At 37.1% G+C, this 26064-nt stretch overlaps 1 protein-coding gene and 1 non-coding gene across 7 annotated transcripts in view; one reads left to right on the top strand and one right to left on the bottom strand.

Moving 5' to 3' along the window:
- PRTG (protogenin) overlaps nt 1-26064 on the top strand; it is a 132786-nt gene that overhangs the window by 73771 nt on the left and 32951 nt on the right. The gene's annotated exons all lie outside the window — the stretch shown is intronic.
- TRNAV-UAC (transfer RNA valine (anticodon UAC)) lies at nt 14079-14150 on the bottom strand. Its single transcript has one exon. It is a non-coding gene; the product is annotated as a tRNA-Val (tRNA).

Below are 26064 nucleotides of genomic sequence, written 5' to 3' on the forward strand. Positions count from 1 at the left end.
CGATTTTGTCTCGAAGAGAATTAGAATCACTCAGTTTACGAAATATGGAAGTCACGTTTTAAAGCAAGCTAAAGTCTTTTCAGAGACTGTCTTCCCTCACCCCTCACACACAAGGAAGCCTTAGATAACACTCAGAAAATCTTTGGAAACATGCTACAGGTGAAAATCCTTATAATGTGGTTGGTCTGCAAATTTCACATAAGATGGAGTAAAAAATACACTATATTTTATAACAAAATCTTCCTAATTGTGAATAATTTCAAGTGTATAGTTCCATACTGACTTAGCCTATAAATTCATTTCAGATAATCTGGTGCTTTGATACTGACTACCAGCTTAAATGTCATTATAGATGCCAGGAGTCTTCCATGCTGAAGTAATGTATAGTCGACAACATAAATGTCATTAAGCATTCTGTCCAGATTAGCTTTGACTTCATAAAGCAGCACTGGTTTCTGTGAGATCACTGTGCATTTATTTAACAGACCATTTTTAGGCTTGGTGTAAAAATGCCATTAACATTATTGCTGTCATTTACCACAGGAAAGATCTTTGGGGACATAACCTCACATTTTTTGCCTCTCTTCAGTTCTTCCTGTGCTTTACCACAGTTAATTTTTACTCTTAGTAGAAATAGTTGCTCTGAGCAGTATCTGATTGCATTCTTTCATTCTTTTCAAATAATTACAAAATAAGTTCATTTAACTGAAGTCAGTAGACTTCTTAAAGAAATGATTTTGGAAACCACCTACTATGTAGGCCATAAAATCGACTGTGAGTACAAATTATTATAACATAACAAAGGGAACATTTGAAAAGTACTGTATTTCACTTCCTTCACTGTTAAATATCTTTTAAGTTATTATGTTGTGTTTAATCTTTTATCAAGACAAAACATGCTGAAACTTAAACACAGACTTTAGGGAATACTGAACTATTTATTCCTAATTTATCAAGAGAGTAAAAATTTTTGAAAATTCCCTTCTCTGCAGTATCCAACAATGCCAAATATGATTGATATTCAAATCACATTTTAGAACCTTAATACTTAAAATTAAAAAAAAAATACTCAAAAACCCAATACCTCAAAAGAAATGGAGCATCCACTTCTAAAAAATCCCATTACTAAAAACGTACTGCTACATTAAGACAATAAAAAAGATTTTCATTTGCCAATTTGCAACTACCTCTAGTTAAAGACAGAATGTTTGCAGGTTGATGAAACTGTAAGAACTATACAAAAGTTACAGTTAATCATCTGTTTATCTTTCCTTAAATTCTTTTTCTAGGATGAAAGGTAATCTTCCATTTTAAAATATTTTTGATGCTCTCTGGACAAAATTAGAGACCTATCTCTTCTCTCTGGAAAAAATCTTGCTCAGCTTTTAAGTCTTAACTCTTCCGGGAATCCTCTTGTGACCCCAAGTGGTGTCAGTCATTCCCATGGTGCGTCATCTACAATGCTTTATTATGGGAGGCACGTGGCACTGACAGTTAAAAGAAAAACATCAGTTGACTAAGCTTCATGTCTGCTGCCTAGGTTTAACTTACAAGCTCCACAGCTTATTAACAAATTAAATCCTCATTGTTTGCCTAATCTTTTAAATAGGGATAATAATAATAATAGCTGTTTTAGAATGTTAGGACGATTTAATGACATAATACACATAAGGGTTAACATTGCATTGTAAGTCCTCAAAAAATGTTAGCTGTTGTAGTTGTTTTTTTTTTTTTTTTGTAGTTGTTTTTACAATAACATAGTTCTCTTCCCAGTGTAGAGTCTGAAAATCTGTATTTAAAAAAATTTTTTTCCCATATAACTTATCATGATCAATTAGATATGGAAACCACTACTTCTTGAGCTTTAATATGTGTTTGAATTTACCCAGGGACCTTGTTAAAATTTAGTAGGTCTGGGTGAAGCCTGAGATTTTTGCATTTCTGCTCACTTTGAGAAACAAGGGTCTAGACCAGGGCCAGGCAAATTTTTTCTGTAATGAGCCAGAGAGTAAATATTTTAGGCTTTGTGGGCTTTATGAACTGAATGTTTATGTTCCCACTAAATTCATATGGTGAAGTCCTAACCCCTAATGTGACTGTATTTGAAGATAGAGCCTTTGAGAGAGTGACAAATGTTAAATGAGGTCATAAGGGTGGGACCCTAATCCAATAGGGCTGGTGCCCTTAGAAGAAGAGGAAGAAATACCAGAGCTCTCTCTCCACCATATGAGGCAAGGAGAAGGTGACTGTCTACAAGCCAGGAAGAGAGCTCTTACCAGAAACGGACTCCTGCCAGACCTTGATCTTGGACTTCCCAGTCTCCAGAACTGTGAGAAGTTAATTTCTGTTGTTTAAGCCATCCAGTCTATGGTGTTTTGTCATGGCAGCCTAAGCAGACTAATACAGTGGGCCATATGGTCTCTTCCACTGCCACTGTAGCACAGAGCAGCATAGAAAATTCATAAATGCATGGGTGTTGGTTGTGTGCCAGTAAAAAGCCTTACTGTATTTATGGAGACTAAAATTTGAGTTTCATATAATTTGGACGTGTCACAAAATATTGCTTAAAATTTTTTCTGACCACTCAAAAATATAAAAAACCATTTTTAGTTGGCAGGTAACCCAAAGACAGTAGACCATATTACCATGGTTTGCCAATTCCAGATGTAGACTTTATAGTCCTTGCTCTTTAAAGTGTGGTCCCAAGGCTCAGCAGCATAATCTAGAATTTTATTTAAATGCTGAATTTCAGGCTCCCCCTGTCCCTTCCCCAGACCTACTGAATCAGAGTCTCCATTTTAATATAATTACTAGGTGACTAGTATGCACATAAAAGTGGAAACACTGGTCTAGATGACCTAGTGATATTCTTCCTAAATAGCCAATGTTAATTCTTTATAACTTAATAACTCTTAGCTCTAGTTTGTTATTCTTGTTGGAAATCTTTCAGAAATTTGTTATTGTGCCTTCTAGGTTCCCATATTTCTGACTCTCTTAATTGTCAGGCCAATTATAGTTTTTAATTATTGTTACTACTAAACCTTTCTTTAGTCCATGTTTACTGCACTTCTTACTGCTTATCTTGTTTCTAGTCACACTTCCCCATACTTCTCAGCTTACACATGGAGAAAAACATGGCCTTTCATGAGTATCATCATTCAGTCAGTACATTTCTTCCCAAACATCCAAGGAGTGGATGAATCACAGGCTTTCAGGTATAATCTTCTCGTTTGGGCCCTTCGTTTCTATATTCTGTTTGCCACTGATACTCATTTACCAAACTCACTATGTGGTAGTCCCTACATTAGAACACAGCCATATTTAATGTAAGCATGATCATAGCATTTGGGGAACTTAGGAGGAAGAATGATAATTAAATAAGCAATTAAAATAAGGTGTGATGAACTCCTTGATAGTAGATGTCAGATTGCTGTTACGACACTTGGCAGGAGCCTCTGACCTATTTTAGGGCTAAAATGGGGATGGCTTTCAAGAAGAAATAACATTTATGTTGAGATCTAAAGGAAGATTAGCATTAGCCCGGCAAAGGGGCAGGGGCAGATACAGGTTATGTGGAGCCTGATAAAATAAAATAATATATAATAAAATAAGTTGAAATAATATAAAAATACACTGTAGTACAGTGTCTTTAATAGACCCCATGCAGGTCAAGGGCTCTGAAAGTTAAGCTTCATAGCTTCAGGGTAAATCTGCCTCTACAAAGAGGGAATGGCAGAACCCAGGAAATACTCAGGGAATGCTGAAATTTATGTGGGATGGCCAGGCGGTGAGGGAGACCATGTTCTGGAGGAACTAAGTGTTACTATGACCAGAGTGAAATTGGAGAGGCCTGCAAGAGGCCAGCACCTGGTAAGGCACGTGAGGGAATTTGGGCTTTGTCCTAAGGGCAGTGTGAAGCCATTAAATGATTTTAAGCAAGCGAGTGGCCTGATTAGATTTATGTTTAGAAATATCTTTCTGTTGCAGTGTGTAGAACATAATATAGAGAAATGAGACACAAAAGCAGCTCAGAACTGCTTCCTCCCTGAAAGAGGTTTTGTGAACTTTCTTTTTACTTTCTGGTTCAGACATGTTACAAAAGTCTATACTCCAAGTTTGCTGTAGTCCCTACTGTACATGGCAGTTTCCATGTACACAAATGGTAAATTAAAATTCCTTTAGAAAACAGCTTATTCTCTTGTTTTAAATTGCTATATACTCAACTTTTGGGGATTATAATCATTGTATAATATAATATCCACCAGATCAGCAAATTTGGAAATTTCACTGTGCAGACCCTCTTCAAAAATCATTTACAGAGTGTTAGGTAATATTGATCCCATATCTGGAAAAAAAAAAAACCCTACCATTTTAACATATAAGGGAAAGGTATTTGGACCTTTGGCTTGTGCCTCCCTTTAAGCCAGTTCTATAACTGTGTTAGTTAAAGTGTTTTAATTTATTCTTCATTTTGGTTGAGTAAACTCTCAGGAGGCATCCAGTCATATATCTAATAAGATATTCTATCCCCTGAGAAAACCTAATTACTCTTAATTTGGTCATCTCATTTTAGGTAACTGTGATAGTGCCAAATTAATTAAATTTTATGTTTTTAAATGATCAAAGAAATAAACATAGCCATGGATTCCATAAACCTATAACACGAACCGTTCTTTGAATCGACAGCATGAAGCCAGGAGCGTTTAGTAGTCACTCGAAAGGAGAATATTTTTCAACCCACTCAGCTGCTATTATTGAGCTTCACGATGGGCTCTGAGAGCTACAGCACTGTTTGTAAAGCCCTCATTAGCACTGTGTGAGTACAGTGAGTACAGTGTTTTATGGAACTCAGTAGGCCTCAGATAAAGAGACTCCTATGCTTTCCTGGGGCTGGTCTCTTGGGCCCTACTAGAAGGCTTATAACACAGAAGCTCTTTGGCCTTGCAGATCAGTTGCGCTCCATTTAGAAATTACTGATAATGGGCTGCAGTTACCCTTAAATTAGTGTAAATTAATTACCAGCAAATTAATTGCAAAATTGAAACCATCCCCACAACATGCAGTTTTGACTTCTGTGATTTCTTCTCCTAACTCCTCATGAAGACATTGCCTAGAAGATAGTGCCAATTAGAAATGCAGAATTTCTAATTTTAGGGTTGATACAATACACATTTTTCTCAGAAGTTCCTATGTATGTGTTCGCCATTATTTTTAAAATTTAAAAATTAGCGTATATTGATTGAATGCACATACTCACCAGGCCCTGGATTGGGCACAAGGAACCTGAATGTAAAATGGCATGCTTGCCTCCAAAGTGTTTAAGTTCAGCCTGGAGGACCTATCAGTGTTCATAGGAAAATGTGCTGATAGACAAAATTGAGGTGTAGTCAGACTACTCTGAAAGCACAGAGGATAAATGACTAATTTTACTGTATGCTAAAAAATTGCCCAGTAGAGAAATGGAGGAAAATCATTCCAATCATAGGAGCTTAAAATGTACAGAAACAAAAAGGTTAAAAGAGGTAACCTCATTGGTTTGCTATGGCTAAAACATGGGTTGCTATGGGTAGGAGTTACGGAAGCTAAAACCATAGAGTTAACTAGGTCCCATGTTTTAAGGACCCTGTGTACCTTGATAAATCAGTTAGTCTTTGTCTTATCTTGTTAGTAGTGCAGAGCCATCAAGTTTTTAAGTAAGAAAATGACATGGCTTGTTCAGACAGATAACTGGTAACCATATTGTAGAGGATAGGTTTAGAGAATGCAGTGAGCGTGAGCCAGGGAGGGAGGGGGCTACTGAAGACAGGAAATCAATAAAATGGTTGTTGAAATAATCTAAAATAATAAGTATAAGCTAAGACAGTAGTTCATTGGAGAGAAGGCAGGTGTGAAGTTTTTCACGCTTAGAACTTGACCGATTACATGTGGGCCTAGTGGGAGACCTTCATATATAGGGATTACACCTAAGGGGTCTATGAAAAGATGCTCAACATCATTAGCCATTACCAAAATGCAAATTAAAATTTTTTAACTACAATAAGATACCACTACATACGTATTGGAATGACTAAAATTTTTTTAAATGTCAAAACTGCCAGTAACAAGTGCTGACATGGATACAGAACACCTGGAACTCTTATGCATTATTGTAGGAATGCAAAATGGTACAGCCACTCTAGAAGACGGTTCAGTGCTGTCTTATGAAGTTAAACATGCCTGTGCCATGTGACCCAGCAATCTCATCCTACGTGTTTACTGTAGAAAAATGAGAACTGATGTTCACACAAAAACCTATACATAAAATGTATAGCTCAATTCACAGTCCCCCCAGCAGGAAACCACAGTTGTCCTTCAGTGGGTGAGTGGATAAACAAACTGTGATATACCCATACCATTGAATTACTCCTCAGCAATAAAAAGCAATGAACTATATGGCTACTTGCGATAGTTTGTTGATGAATATTGGCATTATGCTGAGTGAAAGAGGCTGGTCTCAATTTTTTTTTAATATTTATTTATTTGGCTGCACCAGGTCTTAGTTACTGCATGTGAGATCTTCGACCTTCATGGTGGTATGCGGGATCTTTAGTTGAGGCATGTGGGATCTTTTAGTTGTGTCATTTGAACTCTTAGTTGAGGCATGTGGGATCTAGTTCCCTGACCAGGGATCAAACCCAGGTCCCCTGCATTGGGAGCGTGGAGTCTTACCCACTGGACCACCAGGGAAGTCCCCATTTATGTGACATTCTTGAGAAGTCAAAACTATAGGGATGGAGAACAGATGAGTGATTGCCATGGATTGGGGTGGGAGTAGGATTTAACTACAGAGGGGCAGCACCAGCAGTTCCTTGATATGATGGAATTGTTCTGTTTCCTGATTGTGGTGGTGGTTACACAAATCTGTGCATGTGTTAAATAGAACCATACACCCCCAAAATGTCAGTTTTAAAATTTAAAATAGAAGACTGAGGGTTTTGAGATAAGATGGCCAGGCTTTGAATTCTAGCTCTCCACACACTTGATCTTGGTCAAGTTACTGCACCTCCAGGAACCTCAATTTGCACAATGTCCAGGATGTTGAGGATTAAGTGTGCTAGTACATGCAGAACCCTCAACAAGGTGCACTGGTACATAGTAAGTGCTCAGTAACTATTAGCTGTTTGTAAATATGATTAGGTGAGGAAGAAGTTGGACCAGTTCTCGAGAGCTCTGGGTGGACAATACTTTAATTGGAGTAGAGCTTTAGGAGTTAAGACCAGGTTTGGAAAAGTGGGAGATATTAAGTTCAGTTTTGACCATGTTGAGTTGGAAAGGTTGGTGTTCTGGTGGAGATGTCTCTAGCAGCTTAGTATATGGTTTCAATTTCAGAAGATCTGAAATGGTGAATCATTGGTGTGCAGTTTGGAGTTAAGCCTACACACTGATGCTGTCCTGCTGCAAGGGACCCAGCATCTTTCTGTCTTAGCTGCAAAGATTTGAGCAGAAGAAACGATTGTCAGCATAATTGTAAAATGAAAGACATTAGGTCATTTTCAGGAAAGTGGGGCACATCCAACAAATCTCATTGAAATTTCTCTTACTATGTGAAATTTTGAACATTCTCATTTTCTGAGTTGTCACTTTCAGTGCTATCTTTTTTTTTTAAATCATCTTCATAGACCTTAGGAAACTGAAATTCTTTCCATATAGATGAGGTCATATTTATATTCTTAATTTGGTGCAATTCTAAACATTTATCAGTTTCTTTTACTTGCCGCAAAAGATAGAGGAATTTTGATTAAGGAAGAAGCAAAAGGGATTAGACAAACCATTGCTGCTATATTATGGGAGAAATATAGTTGGCAAATTCCAGATTGTATCTTGTAGCAGATCACAGAAGATATTTTGCCCTCTTCAGTCTATGAAAGCCTTTCTGTAGCTTTTTTTTTTGTAACTCAGTTGAATGTAATAGCAGTACTGTTAAAATTTGCATTTCTGCCTCTTAAATTCAGAGGATTGCAAAAAGCATTAAAATGACAGTGTCTCCTGAAAGAATAAATGCCTTTTATTCTTGTGCTGTATATTGTACTGTATCAGAATTGTTATCAGTGGCACACTATGGGATGTTACACTCAACAGTTTTACTTCCCACTTTAAAAAGATTGTTTTGGTGAGAGAGAAGAAAGGCAACAATAAATGCCTATGTTTTCTTAAATATGTTTCTCCATCTTTAAAAAGATATTAAGGTTCAACTTTCCATATCATAGCCAAAAACATAATTGGGAAAAGAATTTTGATAGTTTTTCCTGGACTTGTATATTCTTAGTCTTGAATAGTCATTACCTTTCAAAATGCTCTAAAACGTGAAAAGCTCTGAAAAACATTTGTCTTGTTAGTAAATGAGGTATAATTTGTGAACAAAAAAACCTACTCTTTTTTTTTTTTTAAAGGATAAAGCAAAGTTGTTTTTTTTTTTTTCAAGAATGAAATTGATGTATTTGCCTAAATGGTCATCACTTTTGTGGGTTTGAAGTTGTTTTACTGCTTTAGCAGCTGTGTGGCAAGTTTTCTAGGAGACAATGGTGGTGGGGAGGGAAACTGGTTGCATCTGGTTTCCCTTTGTAAAATGCCTGAAAAGTTGATATTTAGTAGTTTTCTTGAGAAAGCAGTTCATCTATAGAAGAGGAATCTTTTAGTACCTAAATTAGCTTGCTGTGTTTCATATGCATATGTTTTGTTTTCTTTAAAAAAAAAAGGAGAAAGAAAGAAAGAAAAGAATAAAGAAAATCATCTACTCTAAAACTACATAGCACAGATAACCCTTTGACCTTTGGTGCTGGGGTAAAGATTTACAGTACTTGTGGAGCCTCACTTCTCATGCCTGACTGAAAAGAACCCTAAATAAAGTAAGGCCCCTGTGGAGATGGGGAAAATAAGCAGGATAAGGAAGTTCCATTATTTCAAGTGGCAGTGTTTTTTTTTACCAGTCTATAAAGTGAAATACCAATTGTGATGTGTTTCCACTTTTGAGTCTGAGGTCACTTAAGTTTGGGGTCTGATGTTAGAGTAGTTAAAGAGTTGGGGATGCCAGAGGCAAAGTGTCCTTCACTGCTTCCTTCACTCTCAGCAAATATCCCTTCCTGCTGGCTCCCTCAAAGTAAATTTCCACTTGAAATATCTTTTCTTTAGGGAAAGCAAAACAACAGAAAACTTACAAAAAAAACCAGAAACAGGCGCTATTGAAATATGAGTGAGAATGGGAATTGCCAATTGTTTCTCTCTTTGTGTGTTAAGTAGTCAAATTTTTCTTCGGGTATCAAATATAAAATGTATATGAGAACAAAATTAGTCCCGCTGTTTGTCTCCAGGAAAAGTATTTTTTTAAATTTATTTCATTCAAGTATAGTTGACACACAATGTTGTGTTAATTTCTGCTGTACAGCAAAGTGATTCAGTTATACATATGTGTACATTCTTTTTCATATTCTTTTCCATTATGATTTATCATAGGATATTGAATATAGTTCCCTGTGCTATAGAGTAGGACCTTGTTGTTTATCCATCCTGTATATAATAGTTTGCATCTGCTAATCCCAAACTCCCAATCCATCCCTACCCCACAGAAGAATTTTTAACTTCATTGCAAATGACACCAAATTAAGATCTTTGAAGAAACTTTAATAATTTACTATCTAATGATGTTCATATCTATTTAATAATTATTTAACTAATACTTTTATCCTGAATCTTTAACCTTATATATCTAGCTCCTAAAATATCCCAGTAGTCTCTATAGCACTTTGTATTTACACTTTGAAGTTTATTTATTCAATTTATCTTCTGTTATATTTTCTGCTTCCTTTCTACATGTGCTAATAAAACCTCATTAAAATGGTAACAAATAAAAGCCATGTTTCTTTGGTATTAGGAAGACGCTCATAGTTATTGATCAGCTCTTGATTGTTTTCTAGGCCAGAACTTTTTCAGTGGTAATTTTATAAGTGAAGGAAAAATTTCAATAAGCTTTGCCTTCTTATTTAAAAATAAGAATCTGTAAGCATGGTAAAATGCTTGACATGAATTGCAAACAATAGTTTTCCTTACAGAAGGGAAGACTCTTGTTTTAGGAAATTAAATCAGTACTATCCATTAATCATACTGCATGTCAACCCTCAGACCACTCTGGAAGTTTCTGGTGAATGTAAAGAATCTTTAGATGTGTGAGGTCTTTAAAGATCTAAGTTAAAGGAGAGGAGGTTTGTTAAATACCACATTAGCACATGAAAGAAACTTCAGGGTGGATAGAAAAAAAACATTTGCTGCATAGCAGTAATTATACTTGCGGGTTTTGTTTTGTTTCTGTTTTAAGCTTGTTCTTAAAAAAACTTAGTTAATGCAAATGAAATGTTAAGCTTTGTACTAATTATACACACCATGAGGTGGAGGGGAGCTAGCTACAAGACAAGCATTACTGTAGGAAAGTATTTTTTATCTTAGCCTTTAAAAATATTTTTGTATGTTTATTTCACAATGTACATAATAGGACAGTCACACATGTATATATGTTATAAGTATGCTTGCTAGAAAAAAGTTACTAATGGGGGGTAAAATGAAAAAAATGTGGAGACCACTCTTCTAAAATAGATGATTGGTTATTTCTAACTAACTACCACAGTTATGAAACGTTACAATCTAGAGGATGAAACAGACGTTAATCAAATCACCATATAAATTGTAATTGCAAGCTTTTGTAAGTGCTGCGATGGAAAAGCATAGGGAGTGATAAGTTATAGGGGACACCATATAGTTTGCAAGTGGGCGTTGGGTTAGGTTTCCCTGAGATACTGATGATGAATTGAGATCTAAAGGATAATAGAAGTTAACTAGGTGAAGGACCTTAATGGAACAATGAAAGACTTAAAGGAGGCATGACATAAACATAGTCATAGACTAATCATCAAAGCAGGCTAAATACTGGTATATTTTCCTATCTAAACAACTTGATTTATCAGTTCATTTGGATAAGCTGCTGTGATAACATAATCCTGACAGTTCATTGAAATTGTACTTTTCTCTTCCATTTTGAGATGTTTGAACTCTTCAAAGACTTTGCATAACATCCCAGAACATAGGCTGTCCTATGTAAGTGGAGGCTTCTTGAATTGGCCAAGATAGGTGACTCCATTGACACTTACCTTATCATAGAAACTAGAGCAGTTGCTTCAGCTGAAGGTAAAAATGGCATCTTAGCTTTCTCAGCATGCCAGGATGTTAACAATAACTTAGGAAACCTGTGCAGATGGTAGGCACCACATTGTGCCTGATTATTACAGCTTATACATCTTCCCTGGTAGATTTTGTAAATGTATCTAGCTAGTCATTATTTCAAATTTATATACCTCCTGCTTCCTTCTAAGAAAGATTTGGAGTAACTCAATACAGAAACACAAAATTCAACAAAATAAAGAAATAGGTGATATAAGGCCCAGTGTTAGTAAGTGTTGGGGATTAAAGAACACTCATATTAATAGTGGGAGTGTAGATTGATACACAGCTTTTCTAGGGATAATTAGGCAACACCAACAGGGGGTGGAATAATATACACTCTTTTACCCAGCAACTCTATTAATAGAACCTGTCATAAGAAAGTATTATGAACATGCACAGTAGTGCATGTTCACTGTAGTGTATGGGGTCAGTTATAATTGTGAAAAGCTGGAGAAAACCTAAACGTTCAGCTACAGAGGTTTAATGAAGTAAACTTGGTACATCCATACAATTTGAATAAATGTAGACATTAGAAGAAATGTTTTAGAATATTTAATAATAGGAATAGTTGTCCATAGGATATTAACTGAAAAAAGCAGGTTATGAAATACGAAATATACTGAGTATGGGTGCATATGGATAGGAAAGGGAATGAAAAAAACATACAAACTAATGTTCACAGTGCTTATCTCTGGGTGCTGGTTTTAGGATATTTTATTTTTATTTCTTTTGGCCCGAGTTACATAAATTTTCTGTAACAAACGTGTTTGATCATAATGAGAAAAAACAGTAAAGTATATTTTAATTGACTATACTTAGATGAAGAAATTGGAGCAAAGACAAATCAAGATTGAAAGAGTCAGTGAAACCAGGATAACGACTTCTTTGTTGCATGCCGTAAGATACTGTACAGTTGCTAGAAATTCCTGTAAATTTAGCTATGAGAGCTTCCTTGCAGCCAAAGCAAACCACAAACACTGGTAGCTGCAGGGAACAGGATATTTTAAATATTAGGAGATTTTAATATACTAACTAAATTCCCAAAATACAGTACCTCCGAAAAAAAAAAACACATGCTCACATTGTTGGAGAGTCTCTGTGAATCTGTATTGAAAACTATATTATGCTTGACAATGACTTAAGCTTTAATAAGGGAAGAAGATTCCTGTAGTTTCTAGGATCATTTAACAAGTTACAGCGTTTTGGATGACGTAGAGATACTAATGGAGGAAACAACTAAAATAATTTTTTTGAACTTTCACCTTTGTCCATCTGGATGACCAAGTATGATGATTTTTAGTATGGCTTCCCTTTCTTGAATACACTCCCACTCTTTTCATAAAATGGCCTTTTGTCTCAGAAGAAAAATCATGGCAGATGGGCCTTAATTCTGACCCTACAAAACTATAGAAACTATATTTGAAACACTCTTTTTAAAAGGCCCTTTTTTCCATGCACGTATCCACTCTGAGAAATTACAGTGATTGTTTTAATCATATTAATTCTCTGTCCCATGTTAACTGAATTGCACACTTTATGGCCCTGATTTCTTGGTTTACTCTATTCCCAGGCTGTGTATATTACAAATTGGCTTTCCAGTGTGAGTCATTGAGAATTAAGGAAACAAACCTGCATTTGCATTATTTATGTACAAAGTCCCAGATATTTCTAGAAATCTTATAAGAACCCTAAAAACAAGTTGGTACTTTTCATTGTCTTGTCAGGCAAGAGTTGAATACAAACATTCATATGGATAAATATAGAGATAAAATTGGCCACTAAGAAAACACTATTCTGGAGTTAGGAAAGCTTTTGAAACTATGATAGTTGCTCTTCAACAAGAAATATAACAAATTTGCAGTTACAAAAAATGTGTATTTTAAGTTATATTTCCCTTAATAAAAAAACCCTATATTAAAGTCATAGTCTAACCTGTGTAATATTCTTGCCAAAAACATTTAGTCTGGATCTAACAATGAGGAAACAATTAGATAAATCCAGATGTGAGATAGTCTATAAAACATCTGGACTGGATTCTTTAAAGATGTCATTGTCATTGTCACAAAAGATAGGAAAAGGACAGGGAGCAATTCTAGATGAAGAAGCAGTGTGTGACCCTCAATTGGATTCAGGAATATGGGCGGGGGTGGGGAATATAAAGGACATTATTGGTGGGAAATTTAAAAATAGATTACGTTTCAGATAAAATTGTGTCATTGTTAAATTTATTGGATGTAATAATGGTATTGTGGTTATATAGGTTATATATGTTTCACCTTGTTCTCAGGGGGGAAACATGTCCAAGTATTTCGGTGTGAAGTGTACTGATAATTCAACAAAAGAAAAAGTGGTGTGTATATGTACACTTGAACACATGCACATACAGATAAGAGAATAAGAAATAAGGAAACTATATCAAAGTGTTTAAAAAATAATTTAAAAGGTTAAAAATGCTCTGTGCTGTGTGTTTAATTAGTTCCTCCAAGTTAGGAATGGTTTTACAATGATTATGCACATGGTTAAAACGACAGCACTTCTGAAATAACAATTGATTATATAAAACAATTTTCTGGAGATGTGTGGGATATTTAAGAGTTATATCAATTGGCATACATTGTAATATAATTTTACCTACTGAGAAAAAAAATACAGAAAATCAGTTTCTTATTCATACTATCCAGTAACCCTTCCAATTAAAGCTCACTTGAGGAACTAAAAACTGAAATTATTTCCTTAAACAACTAAATATTTCTTCTGTCCTTGGAACGTTTATAAACTGGTGTTTATAATAATATATTTCTTTTTTTTGGCTGCGGCTTGCGGGATCTTAGTTCCCCAACCAGGGATTGAACCCAGGCCACAGCAGTGTAAGCGCCGAGTCCTAACCACTGGACCACCAGGGAATTCCCTTATAATAATATATTTCAGATTGAATATAAGAAACCTTAGGTCTTCTGTTGAATATTTTATTTCTCAGAAAATGTTTTTAGTTTAACTTCATATGCTCAGATTGCTTCAGATTCTCTATCATATGTGTTGAAAACTATTTAAAGATATACTGAATAACTTCCAAGCACCCCCAGACATCTTCAGTGTCTTTCAGTACCTGAAAGATTTAAGGTTTATATAGAATTTGAGTGGACTGTTTATAGCCAATTAACATGGTAATGACCTGCACCTGCTTGTATCAAACTCCCAGAATTCTCTTATCTGCTAACATTAAAATCAATTTTGAAGTGGTACATTCAGCAACGTTTAAATAAATTGCTGTAATATAGTGCTTTTTGTGAGTTCTAAAGGAGGCATAAATAAACAACGCAATCATGTTTTATCACTATGATTGATGAAGCTGATATTTTACCAGCTTGCATTTCCTACTTGAGAAGAAATTTAAGACTGGTTTCAAGCTGTCTACCTGCTTCTCTCCCATCTTGTAAGCATGCTTTTAACTGCCGAGGGCTGAGATTTGGAGGAATGGTTATCAGACCACAGATGTTTTTGCCATGAAACGGTGCACCTCCAACCAAGTCACTGTGGTTCAGGAGATGATAGATGGTATTTTCATGTTGCCTCACAGAAAGGTCAAAATGGCATGGCGAGCCCATGACAGTGAAAGGGAGAAATGTTAGTCCTGGAAGGAAATTTATTTCATGGCTTCAGGGGAAGTTTGGTTGTCATGAATAGGCTCTCTCTGTCAGTCTACAAAAATATTGTTTGTAAGGCAATGATGTATGTCAAACAGACAGTGTCTGTGTGTTGGCAGACAGAGCAGCTAGTTAAACAAATGCTAAGCCAAGTATAGTAGCGCAAGTCAAGTACTTTGTATGCTTTTAGGGTAAGAATTGCTCTTGATAGAAATATCAACATAATCAAAGGAACTTATTTCATTTTCTTACGTAACGACTTTAAGTAAACTTCCTTTGTAAATTTTACAGCCTTTTAAAATGCACCCCGCCATTCTAACACTTTTTGTGTGTTAAAAATTCTTATAATCAGCAATCGCTCTATTTTATTCACTTCTAAATTATTTAGGAACATATATGTGGACCAGCCTTATCAGTACGCTTCACATAAAGCTGTTACCAATTTTGAGACAGTTAAGCCCCTGCTCTTTTGGAGTCTTCATTCTTTTTCTCTTCCCCAACCCACAGGGGCTATCAACCATGGGCATAATTCCATTGATGGTGTGGTAGGAGAGACTCAGTGGCATTGCTCACTCATCTTACAAAATTAGACCATGGAAGTACCTTTCTTCCACAGGGATTCCCAAAGGGAAAGGAATGCCATAAGAAAAGAACATAAAAGATCAAAAACTGTGTTTCTTGGAGCCTCCATTATCACTTTTAGATTTGTTTTTCAGTGTTTGGATGAAAATCAGATTCATTCATGGCAACGTTCAAGTAGAAATCTTCAACCCCAAATATTTCTTATCCAGATAACCTGAAGTAATACATTTGTCAAAAATAAAAAATAGATTTTTTAAAAAGTCTTGAAAGCCTAATAGATGTATAAAATGAAATCACATGATCAAAAAAGAAATAACATGATCACAATATTCGTGAACACAGTATAATTGGGAAAGCCTTATGCTTCTGGATTTTACAAAACAATCCCAGTCTTTTGGGGAAGGTTTTTAAATTAGAGATTAACAATAGGATATACTTATTTTGGTAGGAAACTAATCTCAAATGTCACATACAAAGAACTTTCTTCCAAATTATCCTAAACTCAGTAGGAGAGGGGATGTTTTTACTGGGAGTGAGAGGTGTTATTTGTCTTAGGGCCCTTCAGGGATGCAGGACAAAAGGGACTGAGTCTTTTCAGGTTTAGACAAATACTCTACCATCAGCTTCCATAGAGAGCTGTTCTACAGAACACAGAGGGAAAGCTGGGAGAGTGGGGGATTGCCCATTCCATCTGCCATTCTGTTTTACACTCAGATAAATATTCTGGATTACCACAGAATACATTTATAACATTTTGGCATGGTGATCATTAAAAAAAATACTTTCTTTAAATTTTTAATGCAAAGTGAATTATGTTTATGATTAACAGTCCCTTGCAGAAGTTCAGTTTATGAACAAAAGGAGAATGAATTTTTAATCTAGGCTTAACAGTAAAATTTACACTCTTTTAGCTAAAAAACCTCTTTTTAAATCAGCATACTAGCGCATTTATGTAAGGCATTATTTCAACCATCATGAACTTTTTCCATTCTAACATAAGTCTGATAATACAAGACAAGGAAATCCCTCTTAGAAGAGACTTGGTCTCCTAATCGCAACATGGTTTAGAGAGAGGAGAAACACTAGTCTTACAGCATTTCAGTAACTTGAAGCCAAATCACATCGTTCAAATGTGATTTGTGTTTTTGTTACTGTGCTTACACATAGCATTTTAAAATAGAGCATTTCACTCAGCTTTCCTTTCCCACCCATCCCCCTTAGCATTTTTCCTGCTCCTCTGCTGCTGGACCAGACTTGGTCTGGCCCCAGATTCTATGTCAGAGGCCGTGACCCAGGTGTCACAGTGGTCCATACTGCTGGCCTCTTCTCTGAATAATTACATGGGGTATTGTATTGGAAGGACAGGCTTGGGGGCAGTGCAGTCGCCCTGGCTAGCCAGACCAAGGAGCTCTCCCGTCAAACTGCAGGGAAACAATGGGCCGAAAAGGCTCACACAAAACCCTGTAGCACAAAAGATTAAACTAAAAATGGACATTTGGCCAGACACTAGGTTTCATCCCGCAGAATGTCACCTTTCTCACTTTTTTTTTTTTAAAAAGGAATTGCTTTATTTTTATTATTTATTTATTTATTTTTGGCTGTGTTGGGTCTTCATTTCTGTGCAAGGGCTTTCTCTAGTTGTGGCAAGTGGGGGCCACTCTTCATCGCGGTGCGCGGGCCTCTCACTATTGTGGCCTCTCTTGTTGCGGAGCACAGGCTCCAGACGTGCAGGCTCAGTAGTTGTGGCTCACGGGCCTAGTTGCTCCGCGGCATGTGGGATCTTCCCAGACCAGGGCTCGAACCCGTGTCCCCTGCATTGGCAGGCAGATTCTCAACCACTGCGCCACCAGGGAAGCCCACCTTTCTCACTTTTTCTGAGCATTTCCTTCTTTAACAATGTTCATACCTCCTATGTTGACCTTATAGCAGCACATTTTCAGATTGCTGCTTTTAGATTACCTTTGCATATATATTCTAATTTACTTGATTATTTTTAATGCTTTGAGGCTGTCTTAATTGTGACACTTTGTTGCTAATATAAGCAAAGCTTTTCTTTAGCAGTGGTTTAAGTAAGTAATTTAAAGTAGTACATAGTGGGTTTTTTGTTTGGCGGTGGCGCGGCATATGGGATCTTAGTTCCCCTACCAGGGATCGAACCCGTGCCCCCTGCAGTGCAAGCGCGGAGCCCTAACCACTGGGCAACCAGAGAATTCCCACACAGTGATTTTTAAAGTGATGCTTTTTGTTCTCTTAAGATGTTTTATTAAGCTACTCTAGCATGTTCCATGTCTGTAAATTGAACAAGTGTCAGGGGACTGTCCCAAAGTAGATGTGATTACTTTACCTTCTTTTGGTCCTAGGAGGATTATTTTTCCCATCACCTGAGAAGTTTCCATAACAAGATGGGGAATAAAACTCATTAAGTCTTTATGAGATTTGAATGTTAGAAATTATGTCAGAGGTGGACTCACTGCTGTGAGGTAAAAGTTTTTTCATGGTCCTGATCTCAGGTTTTCTCTTAGTTTTATCTACCCCTGAACTGTCCACTTTGGCCTGGCTCTTTTCAAGCCTTCTGGAGCTTCACCAACAAGCAGCAGCCAAAAGAAACAAAGGCTTGGTTTTCATGACCCCAGTGTTATTATTGGTCCACAGCTAAACACTTTGTAAATAAATAATAATTTTCTATTGTGCATTTTTCAGGAAGCCAAACTTATGAAAATGTCAGTATTATAGCAAAGAATCCATAAAGTTTGAATTGATGTCCGTCTCTTTTACCATCTGAGTTCATCTCCAATCAGAGAACACTTGGTCTTTATAGTGTTTGGGTGAAGGTATGGTGGGGGAACTTCCTACAAAGTGAGCCTTTTAGTTTTTACCTTTTGTACCTTAAATAAAGATGTGTAAGGATGGAACAATGATCAAAATCCAAAAGGATTGGAACTCTTAAATGTTTTCTCCTTAAAGTAAATTTTATTCCTTAATGGTTAAATCTCTGATTATTCTGCTTTTGTTCTACTGTGTAACTGATTACTTTGAATGTACATTAGTATCACCCACTTATTCAGGGCCTACTTCACAGATAACCTAAATCCGGAAACAGGCCAAAAAATAGGGTTTAAGTCATAAAGCCATGCAGTAGGAGAGGATGACATTCTTTAGAATATATTCTCTTAATTTTACACATGTTCTCACATGTTTTGCTCTCTGACTTCTTAAACATCAGTGATTATAGGGCCCCTGGCTTTATCACATAGGCCCAGAAGCACAGAATTGAAGCTGAAGGACAACAAAAACAAGTTTTAAAAAACCTAGCTACTCTATGTTGTAGAAGATATAATAAGTGAACTTACAGCCCAACTTATTTCTATCGTACTAAAGAATCAAAGAGATTTGAAATAGATTTTTGGGTATTTTATATAGAAAAATGGTTAATTTTTGAAGGAAAGCTAGTTTACTTATATAGAAGTATCTTTATAAAATTAAAATAATAATTCTTATTTTATAGAGTTGTAAGGATTATTTAAGGTAATGCATATAAGTACATATTAGTTTGTTGGCATATAAAAGATAATACATTTTCCCAGCAATTCTTTACCATTTTATTATTACTGCAGCTGCACAACCAAAAGCAAGTCTCCACGCTTTTCTGTGCCTCAATTTCCCCATTTATAAGATGTGGAAAAATAATACCTAATCTTCCTTCCTTCTCTAAGAACTAAAGATGCTAATCTGAGATAAGATTTGCCTTCTATTGCCAGTTACAGTTTCCTAATGTGCTTCATTTTGACCCTGCTAAATGTAGCTGAAGGGGAGAAGAAATCTTTATTAAAAATCTAAGTAATCAAGGGACTTCCCTGGTAGTCCAGTGGTTAAGACCCACGCTCCCAATGCAGGGGGCCCGGGTTCGATTCCTGGTCGGGGAACTAAGATCCCACATACCACAACTAAGCACGTGTGCTGCAACTAGAGAAGCCCGCGCGCCATGACGAAGACCCAGCACAGCCAAAATAAAGAAATTAATCAATTAATTTTAAAAAAAGATAATACGTTTTCCCAACAATTCTTTACCATTTTATTATTACCACAGCAATTCATATTTATTGTAGAACAGGTAGAAATATAGGAAGCAAAGTAACTAAAAATTTGACCGTATAGAGCTAGATATCACTGTTAACATTTTGGTTCATAAGATAATGCATTTTCATTCCCCTTTATAGCTCTTCCTCCGATGTCCCACCACTTCCTTGCTCCTTAACTCCATGTTTTCTGCTACCCCTAACCTCACCCCTTCCTGATGAATTTATTCTGTTAAAGGACCTAGATAACCAGATGTCATTCTTACCCTTGGTGACTTCTCTGCAGCTTTGGATATTGTCAGCCGACCTTCTCTTGGTTTCCATGGTATTTTACCTTCCCTGTTCTCCTCATGACCCTTTAAGACCACTTCTCTTCTTGCCCCCAGGTTTCTAGTCCTTGCTGTCTTTCCTCTCCCGTGGCATCCCATCCTCCATTTAAATGACCGCTGAATGTGGTTCTCCATCCTAACTGCCGGCTCCAGCTGACACTTTTAGTCGCCCGCTGGTCAGCTCCATTTGAATGCTCCTCTGGCATCTCTGATTTGGCATGTCAATGCCTCCACCAAGCATATCCTCTTCCATTTCTGTCAGTCAAGCCAGGCTGGAACTTGGGAGCTTTCTTACTCTTTCTTCTCGTTAATCCCTTCCCTCAACCATCTCATTTAGTCACCTGTTTTCTGTGCATATGTAATAAAATCCACAATGCCTAGCCTGGCTCTCAAAGCCCTGTGAAATCTAGCCCCAGCCCAACTTTTCTTTGTGACCCTCACTCGTCATGCACCCTTTCCTGAGCTCTTCCCTGTCACTCATCCCTGATCCATGTGTTCCTGTCCCCGAGCCTTTGCTTATACTCTTCCCATGACCTCAATCTCTTCTTCCCCACGCTTACTAGAAGGCCAGATTCTGCTCAGACGCACTTCTTCCATGAAGTCCTCCCCACCCCCACAAACTACTAGTAACCATTCCCTCTTTAGAATTCCCTTAGACTTTCAACAAATCTCTTTGTAGCAGTCACTCCTGTCTTGCATGGTGCTTTTTTGTACCTTTGTCTTAGCTCCCCTAGTACACTATTACATAAACAAATTTGAGAGCAACCAATATATTTCAACTTCCTAATTTTAAAGACGAGGAAACTGAGTTCCAGGAGACCACCTTTGCAGCCGCACAGCTACTAAATCCAAGATTAAAATCCAAATCCCCCAGTTCTCAAACCAGCCCCCTCCTCTACATTTATTTATTCAGCACTAAAAAGCACCTACTCGGGACTTCCCTGGCAGTCCAGCAATTAAGACTCCATGCTTCCAATGCAGGGGACATGGGTTTGATCCCCGGTCGGGGAACTAAGATTCTACATGCTGTGCAGTACGGCCAAAAAACAAAACAAAACAAAACAACAATAAAAAATAAAATAAAATAAAAAGCACCTACTCAGTGCCAGACATTCTTCTAAGCATTTTTTTAAAAAATAAATTTATTTATTTGTTTATTTATGGCTGCATTGGGTCTTCATTGCTGTGTGCGGGTTCTCATTGTGGTGGCTTCTCTTGTTGCGGAGCACGGGCTCTAGGCACGTGGGCTTCAGTAGCTGTGGCTCGAAGGCTCTAGGGCACAGGCTCAGTAGTTGTGGCGCACAGGCTTAGTTGCTCCGCGGCATGTGGGATCTTCCCGGACCAGGGCTCAAACCCGTGTCTCCTGCATTGGCAGGCGGATTCTTAACCACTGTGCTACCAGGGAAGCCCTGAGCATTTTATATATATAAACTCATTTAATCCCCCATTTTATAGAAGAGGAAACTCAATGCAAACCCAAGTAGTCTGGGTCCAGGGTTTATCCTTTCACCATTATACCATCCTGCCCTTCTACACGAGAGGGAGGAGGGATTAGCAGTTATGAGATGCTTCTAATAATTATATTATTACTACTGATATTTCTATCTGTATATTAGTTTTACTGGTAGGTTATTATTATTATTGATGTTATTATCATACACTGGTACTACTTTAAGCACTTTATGTGAATCAATCTGTATCATCCTCCCATCACCTCAAGAGATAGATGCTTTATCATCATCGTACCCATCTTACAGGTGATCTTAACCAAGGTAAAGAAGAGAAAATAACTTCCCAAGTTACACAGTATTGACCAAGCTAGAATTGGAATCCAGGGAGTCTGGGTCTGACATCTCAGCCCTTAACCCTCGTGCTAAACCGTCTCTTAGGTTCTTAGTAGAGCTGAGTCATTGGGAAAGTTACCTTACTTCTGTTTGTCTCAGCATCCTCCTCTGTATGGGACAGGTGATGAAAACAGTACCTTACTCACAGGGTTTTTAAAGTTAATGTGAAATATTTCTGTGTATGACAAACGCTGATCCAAGGCAGCCCTTCTCCCTTTTACAGCTTTGCATTTCATGAAATCTTTAATTGGTGAAACTAAAGCAGTCGCCCTAGTTCATGCATACCTGTTTTGAATTGCTCATTGATCAATTTCAGCTGATATCTGAATAGCTCTCGCCTTAGTAGCTAGATGAGTCATCACTCTCCTTACAGGCACACAGATGCCATCTAGTGATAGAGAAGAGAAACGCAAGTTAGTCAGGTAAAACCCTGGAAGAAGGCATGGGTTTTTTTGTTGTTTTGTGGTGTTTGGAAACACGTTGCAGTGAAAAATGGGTATATTGTACCAAAAATTTTAGTAGGTTACTTAAGATTTTGCATAAAGATACAGTTAATTCACTGTTGTTAAATCATATGCTTTTAGAATGGAATTAAGACAGGTTCTTGATCAGTTTTCATCTGTGTGCATCTTTAAAAGACCTTGGCATTACAGGGAGTCTCATTTTATTGATCTTTGTTCTTCTTGTTCTGAGTTGTCACTGAAGGTAATAAACACCTAATTGTTAAAACTGGATATAATTAACAATAAATTAGTTTGTTGTGTCCGTCTGCTTGCTGTATCTAATGCTAGTCCTCAAACTTTTCCATATTTTGTTTTTGTGAAACCATCTACTGTTCTTCCATTAGGAAAGAGATCTATTAAGTTGCTTTCCAAAGCATTTATCATCATCAGGTTGTTTCTTTGTTAGCAGATGATAGCTTATTCGATTAATATGGAAGACATGGGTGAAGGTGGATTTGACACTGAGAGGATTATACTCCATGTGACATGGTTGCCAAAAGAGCAAGCATTCTTCGTGGCCATAAACACAAAACACAGCTCCTTCAATCATGTATACAACTCAGACACACACTTGAGAGCTTTTGCCTCATTCCCTATGAACCAGGGAATGTTAATGAGGATAGAGAGTAGTTAGAGCTCAGCTTCAGTGTCTGCTAATGGCAAATTTGCTGATAGTCTGGATTCTAGACCTTGCTTGTATGAGCGAACAGCCTTCCTACTCATTTGCCTTCACAAAGACGATTCCCAAACTTAAGTGCAGCGTAGTTTTGGCGGTGCCTTTTCTGTTCTCCCAGGCAACTTTACTCACATAACAAAAACAACAGTAATGTTGTGTTTACTAATTATAGGAGCTGCTGTACAAAGTCCTTAATAGGCATGGTTTCATTTAATACTGTTAAAATCCCTATAAGGGATTACATCTGTATTTTCCATATGAAAATAAATGAGGCTTAGAAAACTAAGAAACTTACCCAAGGCTGCACAGTTGGTAAACAATACATACAATGTCTTCATTTCCCAGTCTGTCCCCTTTGGTAGATTGAAATTAAAAGCAAGAGTTACAGCTTTCTAATGCTTGAGTCTTCCATACAGTGCCTGACTTTTAGTAGGTACTTGATAAATGTGTATTTGATACCTGTGGACTCTTTCTTGGCCAACCAGACTTCTGGTTCTGATTCCTTATGTGAAACAAACTCAAGTAGAAGAACTGGTAGTGAGAATGAAGCAGAAGGGGAAGAAGGTGAGGCAGGTCCTAGAGCCAGTGGAGAAAGGTAAAGGGTATAGCCATAGTAATGTTTCAGGAGGGAGAGCTTCATTTTTGGCCACAGGTTGACTCCCTAATAAAGAAAGACAGGTTAATTTGGCTGAGACCTCGATCACATTAACTTAAACTGACACTCCAGAGTTACGTATCAAAAGGTTTAGTCAGATGTGTGTTGAATTAATTTGGGCTTTCTTTCCTGACCCTTCATCTTTATATATTGCTAAATCTTTAAGCAAGTTTAACCAGAAACCAAATGCTACCTATCACCCTCGAGACCATTAAGAAATTAGCCCTCACAACAATCAGAGAAGAAAAAGAAATAAAAAGAATCCAAATTGGAAAAGAAGTAAAACTGTCACTGTTTGCAGATGACATGATACTATACATAGAGAATCCTAAAGATGCTACCAGAAAACTACTAGAGCTAGTCAATGAATTTGGTAAAGTAGCAGGATACAAAATTAATGCACAGAAATCTCTTGCATTCCTATACACTAATGATGAAAAATCTGAAAGAGAAGTTAAGGAAACACTCCCATTTACCACTGCAACAAAAAGAAAAAAATACCTAGGAATAAATCTACCTAAGGAGACAAAAGACCTGTATGCAGAAAACTATAAGACACTGATGAAAGAAATTAAAGATGATACAAACAGATGGAGGAGATACACCATGTTCTTGGATTGGAAGAATCAACATCATGAAAATAACTATACAACCCAAAGCAATCTACAGATTCATTGCAATCCCTATCAAACTACCAATGGCATTTTTCACAGAACTAGAACAAAAAATTACATGATCTGTATGGAAACACAAAAGAACCCGAATAGCCAAAGCAATCTTGAGAAAGAAAAATGGAGCTGGAGGAATCAGGCTCCCTGACTTCAGACTATACTACAAAGCTACAGTAATCAAGACAGTATGGTATTGGCACAAAAACAGAAATATAGATCAATGGAACAGGATAGAAAGCCCAAAGATAAACCCACGCACATGTGGTCACCTTATCTTTGATAAAGGAGGCAAGAATATACAATGGAGAAAAGACAGCCTCTTCAATAAATGGTGCTGGGAAAACTGTACAGCAACATGTAAAAGAATGAAATTACAACACTCCCTAACACCATATACAAAAATAAACTTAAAATGGATTAAAGACCTAAATGTAAGGCCAGACACTATAAAACTCTTAAAGGAAAACATAGGCAGAACACTCTATGACATAAATCACAGCAAGGTCCTTTTTGACCCACCTCCTAGAGAAAAGGAAATAAAAACAAAAACAAATGGGACCTAATGAAACTTAAAAGCTTTTGTACAGCAAAGGAAACCATAAACAAGACGAAAAGACAACTCTCAGAATGGGAGAAAATGTTTGCAAACGAAGCAACTGACAAAGGATTAATCTCCAAAATATACAAGCAGCTCATGGAGCTCAATATCAAAAAAAGAAACAACCCAATCCAAAAATGGGCAGAACACCTAAATAGCCATTTCTACAAAGAAGATATACAGATTGCCAACAAACACATGAAGGAATGCTCAACGTCACTAATTATTAAAGAAATGCAAATCAAAACTACAGTGAGGTATCACCTCACACCAGTCAGAATGGCCATCATCAAAAAATCTACAAACAATAAATGCTGGAGAGGGTGTAGTGAAAAGGGAACCCTCGTGCACCGTTGGTGGGAATGTAAATTGATACAGCCACTATGGAGAACAGTATGGAAGTTCCCTAAAAAACTAAAAATAGAACTAACATATGACCCAGCAATCCCACTCCTGGGCATATTCCCTGAGAAAACCATAATTCAAAAAGAGTCATGTACCACGATGTTCACTGCAGCACTATTTACAATAGCCAGGACATGGAAGCAACCTAAGTGTCCAGTGACAGATGAATGGATAAAGAAGATGTGGCACATATATACAATGGAATATCACTTAGCCATAAAAAGAAATGAAATTGAGTTATTTGTAGTGAGGTTGGTGGACCTAGAGTCTGTCCTACAGAGTGAAGTAAGTCAGAAGGAGAAAAACAAATACTGTATGCTAACACATATATATGGAATCTAAAAAAAAAAATGGTTCTGAAGAACCTAGGGGCAGGACAGGAATAAAGACTCAGAGGTAGAGAATGGACTTGAGGACACGGGGAGGGGGAAGGGGAAGCTGGGACGAAGTGAGAGAGTAGCATGGACATATATACACTACCAAACGTAAAATAGATAGCTAGTGGGAAGCAGCCGAATAGCACAGGGAGATCAGCTCGGTGCTTTGTGACCACCTAGAGAGGTGGGATAGGGAGGATGGGAGGGAGACGCAAGAGGGAGGGGATATGGGGATATATCTATATGTATAGCTGATTCACTTTGTCATACAGCAGAAACTAACACAACATTGTGAAGCAATTATACTCCAGTAAAGATGTTAAAAAATAAAAATTGGCCCTGTTGAGGAGTGGTTTTTATGCTCCTTGTCTTGAGTTTTGAAGGAACTGGGACCAGCTCTCTCCCCTCTCTCTCATTCTCCTTCCCTCACGGGGTTTTGAGGAGGCTTGCACTGTCC

This window comes from Balaenoptera acutorostrata, chromosome 3, assembly GCF_949987535.1.
Source record: "Balaenoptera acutorostrata chromosome 3, mBalAcu1.1, whole genome shotgun sequence".
NCBI classification, from domain to species: Eukaryota; Metazoa; Chordata; class Mammalia; order Artiodactyla; family Balaenopteridae; genus Balaenoptera; species Balaenoptera acutorostrata.